Consider the following 13,273-nt stretch of genomic DNA (forward strand, 5'->3'; position numbering starts at 1 on the left):
ACATTTTCCTCCAGGGGCCATCCACAAGGGCCCTGAGCTCAAGACTTGGATTCAAGAGTAAGAGTGTCCCATGGGGGCCTTGAATCTGAATAATGCACAGTACCCCAGCATTGACAAGAGTCCCACATCCCATCCCGGTGCTGAGCACTCATGTCAAAGCAATAAAGAGCAAGGAGCTCTAGACAGTTCGGGGAGAGCAAGGAGCTCTAGAGAGCCCCAAGAGACAGAGACAGAGACGGCATGGCACGTCTAGAGTTGTGCAGGTCCGGGAGCCTGACCACTCAGCATTATCAAAACCGAGTACTGTTACTCCCAATGCCTACCCAACGGACTGTTGTGGGACTGAGTGAGACGTGAGGGGCTTCATTAGTCCAGCTAAAGTCCAAAACCACCATGGACCATGTGTCCATCGAGGGATGGATGGATAAACAAAGCGTGGGAAATCCACACGATGGAATACTATTGAGCCTTAAAAAGGAGGGGCGCCTGGATGGCTCAGTCGGTTGAGCATCCAACTCTTGACTTCAGCTCAGGTCTTGATCTCGGGGTCCTGGGATCGAGCCCCGCATCAGGCTCCCTGCTCCGCGGGCACACTTCTTGTCTCCCTCTCCCTCTGCCCCTCCCACTGCTCTCTCTCTCTAATACATAAATCTTAAAAAAAAAAAAAAAAAAAGGAGAGATTCTGACACACACTACAACATGGCTGGACCTGGAGAGGACACGGTGCTCAGTGAAATAATCCAGGCACAAAAGGACAAATCCAGCGAGTCTGGTGAAACGAGGAATCTAGTTGTCAAACTCAGAGAGAAAGTATTCTGGTGGTGGGCGCCAGGGGCTGGGGAGGGGCTGGGGTGGTTGTAGTTTAATGGGGACAAAGTTTCCATCCTGCAAGATGAAGAGAGATCTGGAGCTGGGTGGGGAGACGGCATGATGCAAATGTACTCAATGCTACTGAACTATAAACTCAAAAAACTGTTACAATGGTAATTTTTACGTGATGTGTTCTTTGCCAGTTTTCTTTTTTTTTTTTACACGTTATGGATTACCAACATCACCTTTATTATTTCCCCCATCTTCCTCATCCTGGTCTTCATCCCCATCAGGGGGTCAGGCTGGGGTGGCTACAGGTTTCCACCCGCGACCTGCTGACTTTCTTGCCCGGAGCTCGCTGGAGATCAGGCTTCAGCGGGAGGCAGAGCCTGATCCAGGAGAAATGTGCGCCCAGGGCTCAGGCTTGCACACCAGTCCTGCTGGAGGGTGTGCTGGCTCCACAGGAGGACCCGAGACTTGCATGTCGCCCAGGGGGGCCAGTCTGGCGAGGCACCTGCGAGGGGAGAGGGAACGTTGCTGGAGCCCCCACGTGAAACGAGAACACTTCCCAAGTCCACGTGGAGTGGGTGCTCTTTCCAGCTCCCTTTTGGAACTGACGAAATCTGATAGGGTTGGAACGGAGGGAGGAGGGCAGGGCTGTCGGGCAAGTTCAACCGGGGAAATCACACGGCACTCCCGGTAGGTAAGTGTGCTAAGAGGGGACTGACCAGATGATTGAAATACGTTTGTACTAAAAATATTTTTAAAGCCCTTCTCTTGATTTATACCCGAAAGAAAATACCGCAAAGGAGAATGAGTTTTCAACTCGAGTAGCACTTATGTCTGATCTAACTAAATTAGCTCCTTTGAACTGGTGGTTTTGCTCTATGCCTGTAATAAAAATAACAATAATGTGCATTTAGAGGGTGTTTTATCCTCTAGAAGCACAGGACTTCCGCGGTGAACAATTCCCCTCATCTGTGCAGACCAGCAGGGGTAGGGGTGAGGGAAGAGGGGGAGGGGGCGGGCATGAGTTTCCCAGCAGCTGATCACGTTTGGTAAAATCAGCAAATTTCAAATACACGAGAAAGTGGATTTCATGGTGCTCTGAGAAGCCTAGAGACAAATGGGCCAGAAGTCAGGTCTTTCCCTCTGTCCGGAACGGAGTTATGTCCCCCAATGTGGTGGTATTTGGAGGCAGGGCCTTTGGGAGGTGACTAGGTCAGGAGGTCATGCGAGTGCCCCCCACCCCCAAGACGGGATCTGTGCCCTTGCAAGAGAGGGAGAGACACCAGAGCCCCCTTTCTCTGCCTGGAGGGATGGCTCCCAATCTCTGTCCTGCACCGACATGGGGGCCTGGGGAACACATCCCCTCTTGACTGGCGAGCATCACCCTTTCTGGGTTGTCCATCGGGAAATAGCATGGGTCAAAGGAAGGATTTGCCCAACACCAAGCTGCTGCAAGTTCCCACGGCCCCTCTCCCGGCCCCTCTGTCCTGGCTAACCCATTCCTACCCACCTGTTCAACTGAAGCTCATTCACGATCACCTCCTCCAAGAAGCCTGCCCTGACCACCCACATCCTCAGGCAGTGGCAGCCTCCCCCCACAGCACCCCCCCCCGACTGCATGTTGTCACTGTCTGTGTGCACGTCAGCTTCCCCCACCAGAGGGTAAGCTGTCCGAGGCAGAGCCTGCAAGTTACCCTGCTGTGTCCGGGCATCCAGCATGGAACAGACTCAGGATGGGGCTCACTGCTTGCCACCAACAAGCCCGGCCCCATCACAGGCTCTGGGAACAGATGGGAACAGACCGTTCCCCGAGCCTGAAATTCGTAGTCAGTGGCTCACTATAGCTCACAGCCCAGCCTCCAACTCAAGAATCCTACTATCCCAACTTGGAAAAACACATCCCATCCCAACACAGGTATCAGAGTCCAGGCCTAAAATCACAGCCAGGGCCATTTCTGGAGTGAGTCCTGTGTACCACCCGTGGGCCAGCTCTTCACCTGAGTCCCCTCCCTCAGCCTTGTGTGACGAGCATCCTCACCCCATTTCACAGAGGAATAAACTGAGGCTCCTGAGGGGACCTACCCATGGCTAGCAAGGGGCAGGGCAGGGCGGGGACTGGATCCCATGTCTGTCTGAGTCTAAAGCCAGAGGTTCTCACCTAGAGTCTGGACGACCATGAAGGCAGCTGGGTCAGTGGGGAGAGAGGGAATGGGTCCGCGGCCAGATCGCGCCAGACATTGTCCATTGTTCTGGAACTCGGGTGCCGGGACCAGAGCCTTCCCTGCAGCAGTTCTCACTCACTCACGCAGCAGTAAGCTTTTCTTTCTTTCCATATTTGGCATTTTGCTTCATATTGGGACTATTTTGATTGCAGGCGACGGCATCCCAGGCTGAGAGCACAGCATGGGTGTGGGCACACAGGTGTGGACTGGCATGAGGCATTTGCGCAGCCCTAAACAACTCAGGGCAGGGTCTGCCACGCGGTTGGCAGGGGAAGAGCATGGCGGCCCAAGGCTGGAGCGGTGAGCTGGGGCACAGTTCCGAAGGCCCCAGATCTCATTCTACAAGCAAGAGGGGGTCACTGTGGGGTCCTGAGACAGAGGGGGCCCTGGCCCTTTCACCCGTTAGAAAGCGCACGCTGGAGGCCGCCCAGCAGGCAGACCGGTGGGTGCTTCTGTGCCTTTACTGTTTGAATTACGAGCTGGTGCTTCTTCTCTCCACGAAGTCACCATGTCACCCCCACCGCAGCCCCCTGAGAGGCCAAACCTGGACTCCCTGCCTTCCCTTGGCCCTTTGGGGTTTCCTACCCTCAGGCAGCCTCTGTCCCGCCCTCCTTACTCAGTTGGGTGAGACAGAAAACCCAGGTAAAGACAAGCCAGACCAGGACATGAAAGGACATTCGCTTTCGTTACAGAAAACCACGCAGGCCCCAGGAAGCCAGGGAGCTTGCGGGCAGCAATTGTAAGACTTCCCGGATGAATAATATATGAATAATCATGTAACTTTGCTTTTTTAAAGTGCTTAACCCGAGGGCTTTAGGCCTTTTGAAAATCATGAATTTGATTTCAGGGAATGTTCCCTAAACACCTCCTCTCTACGCTGGGCATGGGGTAGTTCCAGAATCCCGGGCTTCCAGGAAGGAACCACGGGGTGCACGGGTGCCTCGCTCGGATTGGAAGGATGAGGGCTCGGGGAAGGGGCTCTTGCACAGGCCCCGGTTGGGTCTGACGAACACACAAGGGATGGTGTTTCTCTCCAGGGTCAAAGCAGGAAGGGTCAGGACTCCTAGGGACCACCAAAGGTGGTAGCTGAGGGAGGGGCCACCAGACAGGAGCCGTGGCCCACAGAGGCAAGCACGGCCACCTTCAGAACCACGGCCAGGAAGGCAGGAAGGAAGGAGAAACGGCCTGGCCTCTCTGGGCCCACCCTCCAGCTCCCGCACGTGGCCGGACGCTTACAAGTGGCACTGAGAGGCGCCCGCCACCGCCACAGCCCGTGTTTGGGGCCTGATGTACTTACTTCCTGTCAGACCCCGAGGTCTCCTTCCCGTGATGCTCTAAGAGGTGTCTGTTAGGAACGATGTCTAACCCCGCTCACAATGTAGGTAATGCTAAGCAGACACCCCTTGTTTCACGGGGAGGGGAGGGAGACAGCAGCTTCTAATCCCCTAGATCAGAACTCCGGGTGATTGGGGGACACTGACCCAGGAGTCACCCTGACGGTTCCTCTCTAAACCCCTCGTGGCCCTTTCCTGGGGAACTAAGGTCTCTTCAGGGCTTCACGGCCCAAAACAGCTGGCAGAGAGAATGACACAGGGATCCAGGTTGGGGGTACAGGTCCCTTGTCCACCGTGACCCAAGTCAGAAGTACTTTGGCCCAACACTTGAATGCAAGGTGCTTTTTTCCCCCTTTCCTATTCCATGGTGTTTATTCATTTCCCAGGGCTGCCCTAACAAAGTGCCACCCCCCGAGGGCCTTCAACGACAGGACCTTATCGCCCCACAGCCCTGGTGGCTGGAGGTTCTGGATCAAGGTGTCAGCAGCGTGCTGGCTTCCGCGGGCTATGGGAGCATCGGCTCCAGACCTGCCTCCGAAGTGCTGGGTTTGCTGCCGTCTCTGGCCTTCTTCCTGGGCCTGGACACCTCTGCCTTCATCTGCACGGGGCGCGCTCCCTGTGCATGTCTGTCTCCGGCCCCAAACTTCCCCTTTTCCTAAGGACACCAGTCACGCTGGAGCAGGACCCACCCTAACGGCCTTGCTTTCACCTGAACACCTGTAAAGACCCTGTCTCCAAATAAGGTCACATTCTGAGGTCTTGGGGGTTAGGTCTCCAGCACATGAGTTAGCGGGGGACACATCTGAATCCACAACACAGTGTAATACACACACACACAGGAGTATGTGAAACAGAAGCGTCCAGCTTCACAGCGGTTATAACCCATGGGACCTCCTCCAATGTCAAGAAGGAGAACACGGTAGGCCCCCGGGGGCCCCTGGGCCCTTCTGATGATAAGCCCCAGAGGTCACCAGGATCCGGACACTGGCGTCATGGTGGCCTTGCTGGGCTGGGTAGTGTGCCCCCATTGCATGTCCAAGCCCGGAGCCCATCTTGGCCTGTTAGCCGAACATCACATAAATGGAATCATACCCTGGAGTCTGCCTTCTTCCACGCAACACCATATTCATAAGGCTGACCCCTTAGGACCCCCTGCCAGAGGGTTCTACGGTGTGGACACAGGAGTGCTTACATCCGTTTCTACCGTGTGGACACAGCACTGTCCCCTCTGGCTGTCCCCATGGGGGCCTCTGCAGACAGGCTGCCGGGAACGGCCTGCACATGCCCCCTGCCCTGTCCTGACAGCTGGCCCTGACTCAAAGCGAATTTCAGGCAGAACAGAAAAGAACATCCAGAAGAAGCTGGACTTCTGTTCTCAAGAGCACGGCTCCCAGTGTCCCCCGGAGGGCTGGCCATTTCTGGACTGTGCCAGGCATTTGTCAACTTTACTGAGCATCGTCTCCTCCCCACCCTGAAAGGTGCCGTCCAGGTGCCTCCCTTCACAGGTGAGATGCGTCACAGGTGACAGGTGAGGGCTCAGGCGACCTATCCAAGGTCACACACACATCTGAGACTGGAACTCTGGCCTGTTCACAGCGAAACCCTGTGCGTGTTTAAATGCGAAGGAAATGCAAGCCAGGGAACAGGAGAAGTTTTCAAATCTAACAGCCTCATTCCAGGGGTGAACTGAGCAGACAGTCATGAGGGCCAGCGCGGGACAGGCTGGCTCTAAACAGGCAAGAGACCACCTAATCCTCCCCGGCCCGGATCCCTCCCTCTAGTAGCTCCTGGACGTCAGGGAAGGCCGTGTTCTGACTCCAACAAGCTGCCTCGGATGTGTTAAAACCGCAGGGCAATTTAAGTGTGTTCTGTGTTTCACGACGTACAGACGAGGCCCCTGAGAAAGCCTGGTCGGACAGCAACGCGAGCGTATGTTAACGGAGCAGCAGCGATGCGCGTTACTGCTGGTCTGCTTAGCCAGTGGACCACTCCTCTCTCTCCTGGAACCTCTGAGGAGCTGCTCTCCCCGGAGAAATCTCAGAGACTTCATTCCTGGGGAGAAGGAGGGCTTTGTTCCCTGCCTTCCTGACCTCTGTCATGCAGTCATTTCAGATCTGCACAACCACACGGAATCCGAAATGGAATCCGAAGTGGAATCCTCCCGAGACATGTCTTCAGCTCGAGCCGTTAGCGCCCCAAGCCTGCCCCTGTCCCTGCGGGCCTCCCCTTCTCAATGACCGAGGCTCTGGTGGCTTCCGACCCAGAATGACCCACAGCCAGCACTCTTGGGGTTACAAAGCCCATTCGCAGCAAGGGGGCACGCAGGGCCACCCCCGGGGAGAGGGAGGGGGCTGGGCTCTGTTTCACCTGAGGAGAAAACGGGGTGCTACGCCAAGCGCCCCGGGCACAGCGGGAACAGCAGGGCCAGAGCTGGGGCCCCGCCTTGCCCTCCTCCCTCACTCACCCCAGTGTTCCAGGCACAGGACCGGGGACATCCCAGCTTCCAGTCTGCACGGGGGAGCAGTGTGAGAGAGGGAACTCAGTGAGACAGTGAGGTCAGTAACAGTCATAACCGGCCATGACGGGCTGACTTGTGTCCTCTCAAAAACTATAGGTTGAAGTCCTAACCCCTGAGACCTCAGAACATGACCTTATTTAGAACTAGCCATTGTAGGAGTAATTAATTAAGCTGAGGTCATACTGGAGCAGGGGGACCGTCATTCAGTATGACTGGTGTCCCCACAAAAAGGGGACATTTGGACAGAGACAGGCACACAGGGAGAACGCCATGTGGAGATGAAGGCTCCTACAAGTCCAGGAGCACCAAGGACACCAGCAAACCCCCGGGAACCAGGAGAGGCCCAGGAGAGGCTGTCCCTCAGAGCCTCCGAAGGACCCAGCCCTGCCGACACCTCGATTCTGAGCTTCTGGCCCCAAAACTACAAGAGATTACATTCCCAGTGTGGGAGCCCCCCGTGTGTGTACGTTGGTACAGCAGCCCCAGGAAACCGAGGCACGGCCCCTGGCTCAGCAGTGATGTGTGAGAGCTTTATGCTGGGGTGCAAACGTCGGCCACCTTAACCGGGTACTGTCACAGCATGGCCTAAGTACGAAGCCTTGTGGGACTGATAACCACCAACTCGGGGGCGGCAGTTTCTTCTGGGGCAGAGGAGAGGGGTGGGCGCCAGCAACATCACGTCTCCCATTTTGGAAAAAAATCTAAAACCGTAAATAGCATCAATGGGGGAGGGGGTCCATGGATGCTTTTTAGTTATTGTCTGAATTTTTCTGCATGTTTTCAGTATTTTTAAAAATCTTCTTAATTGGTTCTGATCTGTGGGACGGACATTTAAAAATCCAAGAATTGAGGGCGCCTGGGTGGCTCAGTTGGTTAAGCGACTGCCTTCGGCTCAGGTCATGATCCTGGAGTCCCGGGGTCAAGTCCCGCATCGGGCTCCCTGCTCAGCGGGGAGTCTGCTTCTCCCTCTGACCCTCTTCCCTCTCGTGCTCTCTGTCTCTCATTCTCTCTCTCAAATAAATAAATAAAATCTTTAAAAAAAAATCCAAGAATTTGGACTAAACCCTGAGAAAATCTCCATGCGTCTCCTGGTACTTGTTTCCGTCACTCTGTCACCAAGGGTCACTCTGACCCTCCGTCCAGGTGGTCCAGCCACCAGGTCTCCCTCCGCTGCCCCTCAACCACTCATGCGACCCCCCTCCTGCCCTCGCCCTCTGGGGGGGGGGGCGTCTGAGTCCAAGATTTCCCTTAGAGCCACACGCTGTGTATAATGTAGTCCCGAGGGTCCGAGGTGATATGATACCGCTTCAAGGGGTTTGGTGATCTCTGGGACACAATTTACGGGACAGCCAGTTATGATCCGTGACCAGTGTCAACTGTTCCAATGGATAAAGGTGTCTGGCCTACCTCATCAAGGTCATCAAGGGGCAAGATCAAGGTTGGAGGCCCTGCCCCAGCCCCAATGCTCCCAAAAGGGGATGAGGTACCGAATACTGAGCCCCACCTTGGGCCCCCTTTCCATGTGTTATCTATTTACCGTCAACCCCACCTCCTTCCACCAAGTGATAAAGTGGCCCCTTACTGCCTGTCCTCTGCCTCTGGATCACCTCTGATCCTCTGGCCCCACTCCCCTGCCCCCCCATCTGCCTGGCTATGCCTCAAAGACTCAGCTCAGGCACCACCTCCTCCAGGAAGCCTACCTGTGGGACTCCAGACCCCTCTCCTCTAGGACACTGCCTACACATTGCCTACCCTTGTGGGAGACAAGCCGGGAATAAACCCAGCTGTGTGTCTGTCTCCCCCACTAGCCTATGAGCACCCTAAGGGCCATGGCCATGTCTTATTCATCACACACAAGGCTCGGTGCAAAGCAGACCTGCAGGGAATGATGAATGAGCCAAGTGACTTGTCCAACGTCACCCCTGCTCCACCTAAGCAGGCGTCCTGACTGTCTGCATCCAAGGTCTGGCCTTGTGTTAACAGCAGGGGCAACAGGCAGAGGGGGAGGTTGCCGGCGATCAGCCTCGCAAATCAGAAAACAAGCCGGCCTCCAGGATGCCCCTTCCAGAAAGAACCAGAGCTCTGGCCCCAGGCAGCGTTCCTGGGGACCCCCAGGGACCTGAGAGAGGCCGGAGTGACCACTCTGAGACCAGGGGCCTCGCCTGGACTCAGGACTGAGGGTCATTTTTCCAGATCCTCAACTGGACTTTTTTTTTTTTTAATTTAGAAACAAAACGCTTAATAAAGAAGTAATGCGTGCTTGTTAAAAAAAAAAAAAAAAAAAGAACCCGACAGTTGAGAGATATAGAAAGAAGTACATAAAGCAATGATGTAATTGCTCCCCCACCCCCACCTGCCACTATGAACTGGGCATGGACCCTTCCGGCTATCTGCCCCCCACCACACACACACACACACACACACACACAAACACACACTTACTTAATTTTACTACTGCTCAGTTTAAACACTCACATCCTGTCGCCCGGCCCCAGCGAAGTCCTGTGTACTTTGTCCAGAGGGAGGCTCTATAACATAGAATCCAATAGTCCTCCTTCGTAACAATGTGGCTAAATAAATATTATCCACTGCACAGAATCAAGAAACAGTGTAAGAGCGAAAAAAAACGTAATCCTACCAGGTTAAACCTACTACTCAAAAGAGAATCTTCTTTGGGTCGATCAAACAGAAATCTCCTTTCATTCCTTCATTCCACAAATATTTCCTGAGTACCTATGAGGGAGCAGGCACTGTTCTAACCAGTAAGAAAAAGCAGGAAACACAGCAATAATTCCTGCCCTCTTGAGCCTCCTTTCAAGTGGAGAGAGGGAGACACTAAACACAGAAATAAATAAAACTCTAGAGTATGTCAGACACTAGGCTCCAAGGAAAACACAAGGCAGGAAAGAGAGCAAGGCAGGGCCGGGGCCGGGTGTGTGCCCACAGCCCTGGGCCCCTGCCTCCCAGCGGGCACCCACCTGTGCCCGGGCCCTGCACCTGCAGACGAGGAGAAGACACCGCATCTGGAGCCTGGGCTCCGGCCTCCTGAATGGCCAGCCAGGGGCCACGGGCTGGGAAGAGGCCAGAGCTGTGAGTGAATCAGCTCCCCGGTCATGGACCGTGACCAGTGAGAACCATGACCCCTCTCTGGGGACTACTGGTGTCCTGCCACACGTGACCCTCCACGGCCCTGACACCCTGGCTTCCTGTTTGTACCTGCACTTCCTTGTGGAAGAGGCCCATCCACACTGCCCCCACCCCCATTCTGTTCTCAGCTCACACTCTCCAGGTGTCTGTCCTGCGGGGGGGAGGGGGAAGGGCTGCAGACGTGGCAGGGGTCCCTTGAGGCACCCCCCAGGCCCACACTCACGGAGCAGCTGGGAAGGGAGCTGAGCACAGACCTCTCCTCTGCAACACCAGGCCCTACTTTTTCCCGGTTCCGAAGATCAAAAATTCATCACAAAGTAAATAGCCATGAAACCACAATCCAGGTCAAGAAAACAGGGCACTACCAAGGGCTCCAGGAGCCCCCCTCCCCAAGCCAGGGCCCCCCTCCCAGTCCAACCCCTCCCAAAGGTAACACGCTATCCTGACTTCTGTGAAACACTTCCTCTTCTTTAGAGTTGCCACCAAGCCTGCGTCCTTCAACACTGCTTTCCCTCAACAGCATTATCTCAGTATTATTGACAGGCAACAAATCGTCCTTATTCAAGGCATAAAATATGATAAGTTCTGACCCCATTATACATATGTTTTTCTCCCTCCTCCCTATCCCCTCTTCTCCCTGGAAGCCACTGATCTGCTTTCCACAGAGGGTTCCCACCAGGCTACCGTCCCTCTACAGGTCCCCATGCAGCTCACCTGCACTGTAGACCCCCACCCTCTCCGATCAGCAACCCCCCGCCATTGCTGATCACTGGGCCCTGACTGCACACAGGAGGGTGGCCCCCTGCCCCAGGACTCCAGACTGGCTCCCATCTGGGAAACCCAGCAAGCTTCTCCGCTGTCCAGCAGGCTGGACCACACCTTCTCCACGAAGGTCCAAACCCCACCTGGGGAGGCCCCCTCCATGTCCCTTACTGCTTGTCTTTCCCTTCTCGGCCCCAGGGTACCACATAGAGCCCTTGCACATTACAGCCACTCACCAGAGCTTACAGGTCCGTCCCACCACACTTCCAGTCTGACCCACCAGGACCCCAGGCTGCTACACGGACTCTGGCCAGAAGCTGGAAGGACATCCTTGCTGAAGGAACCAAGGCCGGCATTTCCTTCTTCCCGCTTGTTAAGGATATTGCTCACCACCTCCTGGATTCCACAGTTTCTGCTGAGAAGTCAGCTGACGTTCTAGCGGTCACTCTCCTGAAAGCAAACCGTCCTTTATTTCTGGCTGCTTGGACAGCTCCTCTGTATCTTCAGCATTTGGTAGTGTTGGCATGGGGTGGAGAGATGCGGTTTTGTTTTACTTTCCTGCTCTGGATTCACGGACATTCCCAAATCCATGGCTTACTATCTTTGCTACGGCCTGAACTGTGTGCCTTACCTCACTCTACGTCCCCAAAAAGGCATGTGTTGAAGCTCTAACTCCTAGCACCTCTGGATATGACTGGAGGTCATATCTTTAAACAGGTGATTAAGTGAAATTGAGGTTTTTGGGGTGGGCTCTAATCCAACCTGATGTCCTTCTAAGAGGAAATGTGGACACACAGAGAGATACCAGGGATGTGTGTGCACAGAGACCATGTGAGGATACAGCGAGAAGCCACCACCCGCAGACCAAGGAGGGAGGGCCCAGGAGAGACCAAACCCTCCAACAGCTGGATCTCAAGACTCCTGGCTTCAGGGCCACGATAAAGTAGATTTCTGTTGTTTACGCCACACCAGACGTGGGATTTTGTTACAATGGACCCAGCAAACAGAGGCAGTCTCACCCCAGATCCCAGCCATCAACCCTTCAATATCGCATCCGGCCCATTTCCCTGCTTTTTCTTCCGGAACGCCAATCGTACGTACAATAGATGTCCAACTGGATCCTACCTGCTATGGTTCTTACCCTCTTTCTGGTGTTTTCTATCCTTTGACCCTGCACCTCATTCAGGTTTTTTCTTTCGATCCTTCTTCCAAGTCACTGATTCACTCTTCAGCTGTGTCACCTGCTGTTAAACCCAGCCACTAGGCTCCTAATATCACATATTGTACTCTGAGTTCTGTAATTTCCACTTCACTGCTTTCTATAGCTCCCAGTTCTTCACTGAAACTCTCAACCCTGTCTTGTAATCTCTTTGAGCACAGAAAACAGTCATGTCGAAGTTCTCGTCTGGTAACTCCGTCGCTGGGTTTCCTGAGAGTCTGTGTCTGTGGTCTGTTGTTTCTGCTGAGCTTCCACGCTGCCCTGTCTCCTCGCATGCCTAGTAGTCTGTTTTGTGAACAAACACCAGATTTATGACATAGAGGAGTTTAGGATGTCCAGAAAGGATTTACATTTGTGTCTGCCAGCTGTCTGGGGCACCAGGAGTCCGAATGGTCTCCCCACAGTTTCAGGAGTTCCAGTTATGTAGAGCTAAAGTGCAGTATCCACGGGGTCTGTCTGCTTCTGGCTCGTCCTCACGTATAAGGTCAGCCCTCTGTAGTCCTAACTCAAAACAAGGCAGGCTTGCCAGGTCAGGTTCCCAGGCTGCTGTAACAAATTACCACCAACTCAGTGGCTGAAAACAACCACACTGATTTTCTTACGGTTCTGGGGACCGGACGTCTGAAATTAGTTTTATTGGGACAAAGTCAAGTGGTCAGCCGGGCTGCCCTCCCTCTGGAGGCTCTAGGAGAGAATCCTGGCCTTTTCCAGCTTCTAGAGGTGCCCATATTCCTTGACTTGCGGCTCCTCTTTCCATCTCCAAAACCGGAAGTCCAGCATCACACGTCAGTGGTCACAAGGCCTTCATCTTCTGCATCAAATCTCCCTCTGGGATTATGTTTAGGTCCAGCTAGCTAAGCCAGGATCATCTCCCCATCTTAAGACCCTTAAACATACCGGCCAAGTCCATTTTCGATGAAGGGAAATACTCACAAACTCCCGGATTAGCCCTTGCTATCCTTGGGGGCCATTGTTGGGCCGACCACAGCCCTGGACTCCTGTCCCCTGGCCATATGAACCTGTCAAGGCACCACTCACCATCTTGGAAAGCGTGCTTAGATCACCATGGCCCCACAGAAGACATGAACAGACATTTTTCCAAAGAAGACATCCAAATGGCCAACAGGCACATGAAAAAGTGCTCAACATCGCTCGGCATCAGGGAAATCCAAATCAAAACCTCAATGAGATACCACCTCACACCAGTCAGAATGGCTAAAATTAACAAGTCAGGGAACGACAGATGTTGGCG

At 54.2% G+C, this 13,273-nt stretch overlaps 1 long non-coding RNA gene across 1 annotated transcript in view; it reads right to left on the reverse strand.

Annotated features, from left to right (window-relative positions):
• Positions 1 to 927: 927 nt before the first annotated feature.
• LOC112835983 (uncharacterized) overlaps positions 928 to 13,273 on the reverse strand; it is a 38,493-nt gene continuing 26,147 nt past the window's right edge. The window contains exon 3 of the long non-coding RNA XR_012377835.1: positions 928 to 1,324. This is a non-coding gene — a long non-coding RNA (uncharacterized lncRNA). The remainder of the gene's footprint in view (positions 1,325 to 13,273) is intronic.

The sequence above is a fragment of the Callorhinus ursinus genome, unplaced genomic scaffold, assembly GCF_003265705.2.
Source record: "Callorhinus ursinus isolate GAN/ISIS: 27379988/994484 unplaced genomic scaffold, GSC_fseal_2.0 scaffold4, whole genome shotgun sequence".
Classification (NCBI taxonomy): domain Eukaryota; kingdom Metazoa; phylum Chordata; class Mammalia; order Carnivora; family Otariidae; genus Callorhinus; species Callorhinus ursinus.